Source organism: Condylostylus longicornis, unplaced genomic scaffold (genome assembly GCF_029603195.1).
Source record: "Condylostylus longicornis isolate FDR11 unplaced genomic scaffold, ASM2960319v2 ptg000009l, whole genome shotgun sequence".
Lineage (NCBI taxonomy): Eukaryota > Metazoa > Arthropoda > Insecta > Diptera > Dolichopodidae > Condylostylus > Condylostylus longicornis.
In genome coordinates, this window is record NW_026577978.1 from 5,508,427 (window position 1) to 5,518,732 (window position 10,306).

Genomic DNA, 10,306 nt, shown 5'->3' on the forward strand with positions numbered 1-10,306 from the left:
GAAATCACTGTTTATGGTATAAAATGTCACAGGCAATAAGAATATTATGAGAATAGCATGGGACAAAGCACGATTAATTTTCACAATATACGTTATCAAATACCCAAAACATTTCTCTTCCTTTCAGTAGGTACTCTCTCCGGTAAAATAATCTACTCTCAAAGAATATTGAGAATTTAAGTGTAATAGAATTAAATTCGAATTCTCTCCTGTCCTTTTCAAAACAAGACAATTAATTTACAAGACAGGCAAATCATAGTCCGATTTACAATGTGATTCACTAGATTGATTAAATTAAATTGATGAAACTGGAAACTTTAAAATCAACTGAATAAGGGTTCAGGCAGCCATACAATTTATAATGTGCACGCATCCAGGCAATTAAACTATTGTGTCAATTCAAATTGATTCCATTAACTAAAAATTGCAATCAGTTTATAGAAAATTACAAACTGTTTGATTACTACAGCGCACACATGCAACTGTATGATTGCATGCGATCATACAGTTACTTGTGTGCACTCTTAAATATAAACTTATAGAATACATATAAGTAATCAAACAGTTGCAAAATTAAAAATTACATGTTTGTCTGAGCCCTAAAGGATTAATCTATTAATGTGCATTCGCAGCACACTTCTTAATTACATATGTATAGGTATTTTCAAATTATAACACAATGCCAGTAAAATACTCTGTATTATGTACAATGAATTAGAGAGAACAAAAATTACATTAATACAATAGAGTATTGTTTGAATAAAAGTTGAGGGAAAATAACATGAAACAGTTTTCATATTATTATTTTATTTGAAACTATTCTCGATATAAGGGGGAGGTACTCTTAAAAACAATCTTCTTCCATGTTATCCAATACATGCACATATTATATACACACATACATAAAATATTTTTCTTTTTCAAATTATTTTAAATATTTTCCTTCTGGTGAATATTGTAAATCACATAAAGCGAATGTGTAAGTAAAAAATTTTTAAAAAGTTAAGGACAAAAGTTATAAGAAAACAATGAAATTTTGGCACGTAAATAAGATAAAAAAAGGAAAAAAGGAATTGAAAAAAAATTTAATTTGTTGCTTTTTGAAATTTTGTTAGTGTGCATAACCATTTGAGTTCGACAAGAGATTTATTGTTATATATGAATTTATTGTTATAATGGGGTGTGTGATGTGTAAATGTGTACTTGGATCATGATGATAAAAGCTATTAATTTTTAAATCTACTTTTGAAATATTGAAAATTTTCCTTGACATTTAAATATTAATTGTCAATAATTTTCTATTAATATTTTAAATGTAAGCATAATATAATTACAATTTTAATATTATATGCGGGTAAATTCAATTTTGTAGAACGTTATAAGCAATAGTTAACCATATCAAAAATGTTCAGTTGGGATTTCCAATAGGACTTTTTCAAACAATATTTTACAAATTAGCTAACATTGATAACAACATGTTATTTTTGTTGGTTCTTTTATGGAAAATAAATTTAAATTAAATACAATTAATAATTAAATTTCGATTGAATTTTCGTATTATATAATAACAATTATAGAGGGTGAACCTGTAATGTAATATAATCTCTCGGGGCCAAAAATCTGGGACAATTTTATTATATAATCGTTCCTGGGGATTAGAGCGCAAATAAATATTTAACCCTCAAAATCCCAGTTGAATTTTTTTAATATTTCTATTCAGATTTTCATTGCATATTAATTTTTATATTAAATCGGTTAATAATATTATTATGGAAATTATAGTCATTCAAATCGATACACCTTTTTGTCGAAACCAAAAATTTTCAACTGGGATTTTGAGGGTTAAATATTAATTTGCATTAAAGTTTTCTTTTTTCATAAAATTATCTCATCTTTCTGCCCCTAAAATATTATATCACGTTACATGTTCACCCTGTATGATATAATAAGCAGGTATAATAATATGTCTGATTTTAAAAGAAAATATATTATGTACGTAAGGATAACTATTTATAATTTGCCCCTATATTATTAATGATTCCTCTATAACTTTTGATTGAAAAAAATGTCGATTGTAATTAAAATAGACTCATTGTTATTCAAAATTAGAATGTTAACATACGAGTATTCTATTCAAAATGAAATCAATGATAAGCACAAGTTCTATTTATTCAAAATAATCTTCTTTATACTGGTACTCGTAAAGTTCATTTTTAACTTATTTCTAAAGCAAATTTTTTTCATTACCCAAAGTTAGAACATATTAAAATAATTTTCAAACCTTAAATATATAAAATTAAATTTAATTCAATTTTAAGAGTAAATTGGCATTTTTAAATTTATTGTACTTAAATTACGTTCCGTAAGTTGTTATATTATAGCTCTACAATATTCTCTACAAAATTAAACGTAAAATACCCGAGGAGTTCACTAAAATCTAATTTTTAAAATAAATTTTATATTAGATAAAAGACAACAATGTATAGGGAATTCAAATTTAACTTCTATATTAAATTTTAGTTTTATAAAAATAATAACTGAGAACAATCACGTTAATTAAAACGTTGGTGAAATTTTTAATTGTAATATGAAGCAAAAAAAAAAAATTTTTATTATGGTAACAAATCACGTACTTTCTAGGTCATAAAAAACAATTTAAACTCATTTTGTTTTTTCTTTTAAAATCTTTTTTTTTCTGAAAAAAGTAATATAATTAAAAATATAGAAGAAAAAATTATGATTTAAAAGAAATAAGTAAATTAAAAAAAATTCCAAGGTTGTTCAAGGTAAAAAGAAACAATCACAACCTCTAAATTTCGTATTGAAAATTAAAGAAACGTGTTTAATTTAAAAGAAAAATAGAACTGCTCTAATGTTGTTATATAAGCCGCAATATTTTGTACATTCACTGAAATAAATTGTAAGTATAATTTGTAGGATTAATTGTAAAATATTCTATTATTAAAGTGAACCGCAAATTAACAATTTATAAAGGCGCCTTGATAAGATTGTTCAGACGATTGTGTAATACACCTGACTCATATCCTGTCATATCCTGCTTAACTTGATTTTATTAATTTATTTCAAATATGTTTGGAATTTTTAAAGAAGATAAAATACTTTTGGTCGGAAAATCATTTGGAATTTCTTTATAATATTAGAAAAATTTTGTCAGCTTACCATCATTAAATTCTCTTAATTCATTCAGGTTTTTCACCTTCCATAACTACAATATTTTCAAATTTTACGGAGTTTATTACATTTCTTTTAAAATCGCTATAAATCACTTCTGTATGGGAAACTGAAATAAAAATTCACTATAGTATCTCTCATTGATTAGACTACAAATTGCATACATTGAAAATTATTTCAGAGAAGAAGGAAAATATAAAGAATATCTAAATTTTATTTTGGAAAAACATGAACGAAAAAAAAAAATTAATCAAGCGAAAGTGACACGATTAAAAAAAATTTGAATTAAGTGAAATAACAATATAAGCTTGAACATTAAAATAGAAAACTATGAAATCAAATCGCAAGTATTGAATTTTAAAGAAAACCGCATCGATTAATTACTTAAAATTTCAAAAATTTTCTGAACAAAATCTAAAATTTTCTTCTAATATAACTGAACAGACCCTGATAATATTTCTACTCTATTTCATAAAGACTTAAACAGTATCAAAATTAAATTTTGCTCCGAAATCTGAATTTTCCCAAAAAAATGAAAGAAAATTCCGAAATATTTTCAATTGTTTGAATTTTTTGAATTAAAAATATTTTTATTTCATGTTATGCTTATTTTTTTTTTTTGCTCATCTTTTTGTCATGTTATACAACACTTTAAACAACCACAATATTTGCAATAAAGATAATTTGGGTCACGTTATTATGACAATCATAATGAATTAAATGATAATTATATAATTTTACTGCAAATAAATTAACCCATTAAAATGCATGAAAATCTACTTGAATTCTGCATTGAAAATTTATTGTTAAAAAAAAAAAGAATTTTCTCACTTTTATCGTTTTCTTTTTTCTCTTTGTTTTCTTATTTTCAATAGGACATTAAATTTGTTTTTGATGTCCTTTTTTTTTTTTTTGAATTTAAACTGAAATAAAAAAAAAAAGGAAAGAAATTTGCAAAGTCCTTTTGCATTTTATTAAAAATATTGATTTTTATGAATCCGCATTTTCCTTTCATAATTATTATACACAATATTCTCTGTTTGTTGCACTAGCCCATTTATTTACACTCTTATAATTACGTTGTGTTTTATCTTCTTTTGAAAATCTGTCAAATTAATGTGTGTTTTATGTGTGTATAATAATAAGTGTAAAGAATATATGAGTATGAATTAAAAAAAAAAATTCTTAATAATATGGAAAATTGGTAATTTTACGTTAGTAGAGTTAACAAGATGCCATAAAATATGGTGGAATGAAATAAGGTGCAAAAAATTAATTATGACATAAGAGGAACGATGGGAAATTTGTGGTTTCATATCCTAAAATATAAGCTTAAAGGTAGAGGCTCCTTATTAATAACAAAATAAAATTGATTTAAGAAGAGCCATTGTCTAAAGAGAACACATGTGAGTTTCAAAAATGAGAGCACAGAACCCATAAACTCCTCTACTTATTAACAGTAGTATGGGATGGATGGTATTGCAGCATATTTCTGGTTTTAAAGAAAAACTTGATTTCAAGCAAATTAAGTTCATGCATTTCCAATTTAAAATTTAATTTGGACATAATATCCGACTTAAACACTAAAAATTTGAATTTATGTAATATAATCGAATAAAGAACTAGTAAATAGTTGTAGTGAAACAGTTCTTGCTTGAAACAATAGAAATATTTAAGCCATTTAGCTTACCATATTGCAACGTGGAACTTTGAACATTTTAAATCCTAATCATTTTACGTGATTTGTCTCTAATTTTACCATTATCGTAAATTATTAGAACAACTTTATATATTTGTTTTGGCTTTTCTGCATAATTTATATATGAACAGCTTTTTGCATAATATTTTGCATTTACACAGCTGCACTTTTAGTTTTGGTAAACAGAAATTCACTAAAAAAAAAAAATAATTTGTTTTTTTTTGAATATTTTTAAAAATCTCCTGTTTTACATGCTTAAATCTGCCCCTCATTTTGCCCAATAAAATTGAATTTTAAAAAGATGAAAAATAAAACAGACTGCGTTAATGATAATTACTGACAAAAAGTGTTTGTCCTTTATAAAACAAAAATAACAAAAAAAAACAAAATAATATTTTATGAACAACAACCACAAAAGTGTTTAAAATTGACGTAATTCATTTGTTGGGGTATACAGGAAATTATAAAGCACAATATTTAAAATTACTCAAAAATTGAGCTGTAACGAAATACTATACTATAAAAAGAGAATTAGGGTAGGGGATGGAAAAAAAATTTTTGTGTCTGTGTTATTCGGGTAATTACAAAAAAATCAGATCTCTAGAATAAAAGTCAAGGTTGAAAATTTAATAAAGAGAAAGAAAAAGTATGCTGATAAAAATATTAATTATTTTTAAAATTCACAAAAAAAAAAAAATCTGGGTCAATTGAAAAATGACATATCAAAGGACTCTATTTATCTCTATGTACATATTATGTACATAAATATTTGAATGATGAAAAAATTTTCCGATATTATTAATTGACACTTAAATGAGTGTATGCCGTAAAAAATATTTTAAATTGCACTCATTGACTCCAGAAGATTGACAATATTATTTTAAACTCTGTTTTCCTTGTTCTTTTTGTATGTATTTGAATATTAAAACTTTTTGAAATTTCAAAGATTTTTAGTTTTAGAATAATTTTTTCGAATTCGAACAGATTATATAAACAATTCTGTAAACACATAATTATAATATTTGAACAAATCTTGTACAGATTCGTAAGGTTTTATGCTATTAGCAAAACTTTACACGTTTACTCTCTAGAAAAATAGAGGCTCTTTATGAAGTTATCAGATTTTTTCTCAAAATTTTAGTTAACTCGTGAAGACTAATATCAAAATAAGAATTTCTTAATTTCTCAATTTTCATCATTTCCATTTTACTCTCAATATTAATAGAAATCTATCATTAGAAAGGTATTTATTTTAGAAAAGTTGGGATAATAAGTAGATGATCCTCATTATTTCAAAATGTACCCCGTGTGCTTGCCCCTTATGGCATAAAATTATAAGTAATTAAATGAATTTATTCCTGAATCTGAATTGCTGCGATATTACAGCAAAGGGATTGGATATTTTGTTCTCAGCTTGTATATTATTAAGCTAACTATTACTAGTTAGCTAATTATTATTACTGTATACTTTCAGATATACGAAAGTTCCAAAATATTTCGATCATAATATTTCAAGGATAATTTTTTTTTTAAATTTTTTAAATATACAAAAATATTGATTAATAATATTTAAAATTTTCTAAAATCAATAAATATTTTGTTGCTAAGTAGTAGAAGATTGTAGAGTATAAAAACTTATAATTTTTACCAATACAGAAATTAATAAAGAGCACGTTCACTGCCCTCATCAATATTTTATTCTTCTTATTGTAAATTTCTTATTCTTTTTTCTCTCATTTTATTTTTATTTATAATCCTGTAATAAATTTTGTGTCTGATACCTTGAAAGAAATTTTATTTCATTAATTTTTCTTCTCTTTTATATTGTTTTTGTTTTTGTTTTTTTAATATATTATTTGCGTTTCCTTTATTGTTATTGAATAAAGTTTGACGTCGTCGCCCTTCAAAGGAATATTTTATGAAATATTTTTAACAAGGACATTGACTTTCATGCAATAGAATAATTTGTTATTTTCCCTTCGATATTAATTTGTTCTTATTATTTTTATTGTTTTATTGGAAAAAAAGCAAGAAATTTTGTCCAAAGAATATTAAAATTCGGAGAAAGAAAAAATTTAATAATTTCAAAATAGTATAGAAATTTTTTTTATGTTGTCAAATAAAATTTTCATAATATATTAATTTTCTTTTTAATAAGACAGAGTATATAGAGCAGTTTCTATACATAACTATAATTTTCGATAATCCTTAAAAGACGATTTTTACTTTTCTTTATTGATTCTTTAATAATAATATCATAATTAAATTAATTGAAATTCAATTAGGAATAACAAAAATAAAAATTTTATTGATAAGAAATATTATTTCTTAAATTTATATATGCATGTACCAGGATTAGGAATTTTATTTGCTTCCTCTGAATTATTTTGATTTTTTAGAAAGTATTCTGTATGCCCAGTTTGTTTTTATAAAAATATGCTTAAGGATTTAATAATATTATAGGCATATAAATTCAATATATAAAATATTTGTGTATATTTTGGGGAAATATATTTTGCCTAAAGAAATAACATTATTAAAGACAATATTTGATTTTCCTGATTAACATACAATAATAATCATTTAAGTTGAATGATAATTGGGAAAATTGCTTGAATATTATTAATAATTTTCTTAGTTTAATTTTGTACTTATAATTGAAAAATATTTTAGATTAATGTTTCCTGGTTAAAGCTTTAAAAGTTTAAAAAGTTTATTAATTTTTAAATATGAAGTTGTCCCTTTTTAAGAGGGTTTTGATAGAGGGAAATTTTATTAAAATTCATTGTGTATGCAATATACTTCGAGTTCATATATTTTAAGAAATAGCTGCTATTTTATTTGGTACAAAATAATTTCGAAATTCAAAAAGCAGAAATTTTAATATGATAAATCAAATCCTCTTATCGAAATGGTTATAGATTTAAAATAAGTGAAATTGTTGAGTTTTGAAAGCATAAATAAAATAGAGGCCGCAGTTTTTATAATAAAAAAATGGTGCACTTAATATTTTACTAGAGATTGTTTGGAATTCTCAAGTTTACGTTAAAATTTTCAGTTGCCTTTCAATTTCTGATTGGTTAATTTTTAATAGAAGGAAATAAGAAAGAACCATGGAATTAATTGGAAGGTTCCAACATAAATATATTAAGTAAATTATTAATTATTAATTATTTCAATAATTGAATAAAACATTTCTGGAAAAATATATAAAATTTATGACCATTCAAAAAGAATATTATTTGCTATAGACATTGCATTTATGCTGAAACAAAAAAACTTTGATTTATTAAAATTAAATATTTAATTGGAAATTTTAAAATTTTATTTTTCTTATTCATATAGCTGAGTTGTAATTGATTTTGCTGACTATATTTAAAATTTTTATAAAATTTTTAATAGGAAAATATTAAACAAATAATTCAAATATAACTTCTTGGTTCTCTCTTGCTGGTATCTGTAATGTTATGGTAAATAATATTTTAGATACCAATAAAAAATTAATATTTTTCTTATTTGTTTCTCCAATTAAAATTTTGAATTAATACACGCATATGATAGTATAAATTGTACTAATTCAAATGAAAACTGTGTTCAATTGATTTATTATTTACCCATCAGTAACATTTCGAAGAACTGGTAAATGATTTAATGGAAATAAAAAATGATTCCCGTAATTTTTATATACTTATTTTGAAGAGCTGCTGCTTTAATAGGTCATTCAATCTCACCAAATAAAATAATTTAAGAATAAGAATAAAAATATATCAGATTTCTGTGCCCCACTCATTAATTAAAAATATTTTATAAAATATTTAAATAATTTTAAAATTTCTAATTAAATCGTTGAAATTTTTAAAGAACATTGTTTGAAATTTTTAAAAATATTTTAAAAAATATTTAATTTTTTGCTTTAAATAAGTATTTTTATTATAAAAACCATCATAACTCAAAACTACAGTGAAAGTATTCAATAATTATTTCAGAAAATTTTTGTTGTATGTTGCAATACCGTCTTATTCGTTGCTTTAGATATGGGTAAATGAATTTAAAACTAAAAGTTTAGGTATAAATGTATAATCCTCAATAATAGGTATTATTTTCATAGGGCGATAAGACGCCACTGCTAAATTAATAACGTCCTTCGCTGCTAAATTAATAATGTTGTTCGGATATTAAGAAAAATATTATAGAAGTGTACAGTCAGGGTAAATTTTTTTTATTAAATTTTAAAAATCACATATATTCAATTTTTTATTACAATAATATTGACAATGTTATTACAATTGATCAGAAATGAGATTATTTTTTTATTTTCATAGTAAAATTTTAAATTTCAAATTTAAGTACTGGATCCAAATCACTTCGCTTAGAAACACATAGATTTAAAATGTTTATAATAAAAATATTTTAAGCTAATTTAAGCTACAATTTGGTAATTAAAATTAGACACTTCTTTTCTGAAGATTTTTGTAATATTTTAAATAATAATCACCAGAACACCACTAATAATTCAATGTAAAATAACATATTTTATTCCGTAGTGTAAAGTTGCATTGAATCAAGATAAAAATTACCATATTCGCCACCTATTTATATCTAACATAAAAGTTGTTATCATATTGTGATAAAATAAATTTATTATATAATATAATATATATGTAGTTGAAAATTAAAATTCAGTACGATAATATTACGATAACCATATAAAATTCTTATGTCCTTCTATTTCAATACAAAAATTTTTAATATAAATCCTTGTTTTGTAGATTACACCAAAACAGCAAAAAAAAAAATAACCTTATATATTTTTTTTATACTTGACTCATAGTATACTGCAATAATAAACCGATAATGTATAACATTCCTTCTCAAAACATAACATTCTTACATTATATACCTGTTTATACCTTTTCCTTTTTTTATATCCTTGTATAATAGAAATTCTTAACGTCTCAAGATAGTCTTTTTTACCGCATGTAAAATTTAATGTTTGAAAAATTTTCTTTTCATATTTTCACTTACACGTATACGTTAAGGTCTAATGTTATTACTACATTATACATATATGTACGTATATATATTTTTAAGATAACATAATATACTATTATCAATATGAATAAAATGGAATTTAAGATCAGAAAAGCTTTTTAAGTTTAAAAATAGAAGCAACAACAGTATAAAAGTAGCAGTAACAGCAGCTGAAATTTTTGATGCTATTATTATAATGCATTCGCTCTTTTGTTTTCTCTATGTGTGTATTTATAATAATAATATGTATAACAATACCTTGTAAGAAAATATTTTCGTATTTTAAAAGAAAAAAAAAAACATAATATTATGTAAGGTATATTATCGGCTCAACCGACAATAGTCAAAATTGTAATCAACCAAAAATAATAATTATTGAAAGGA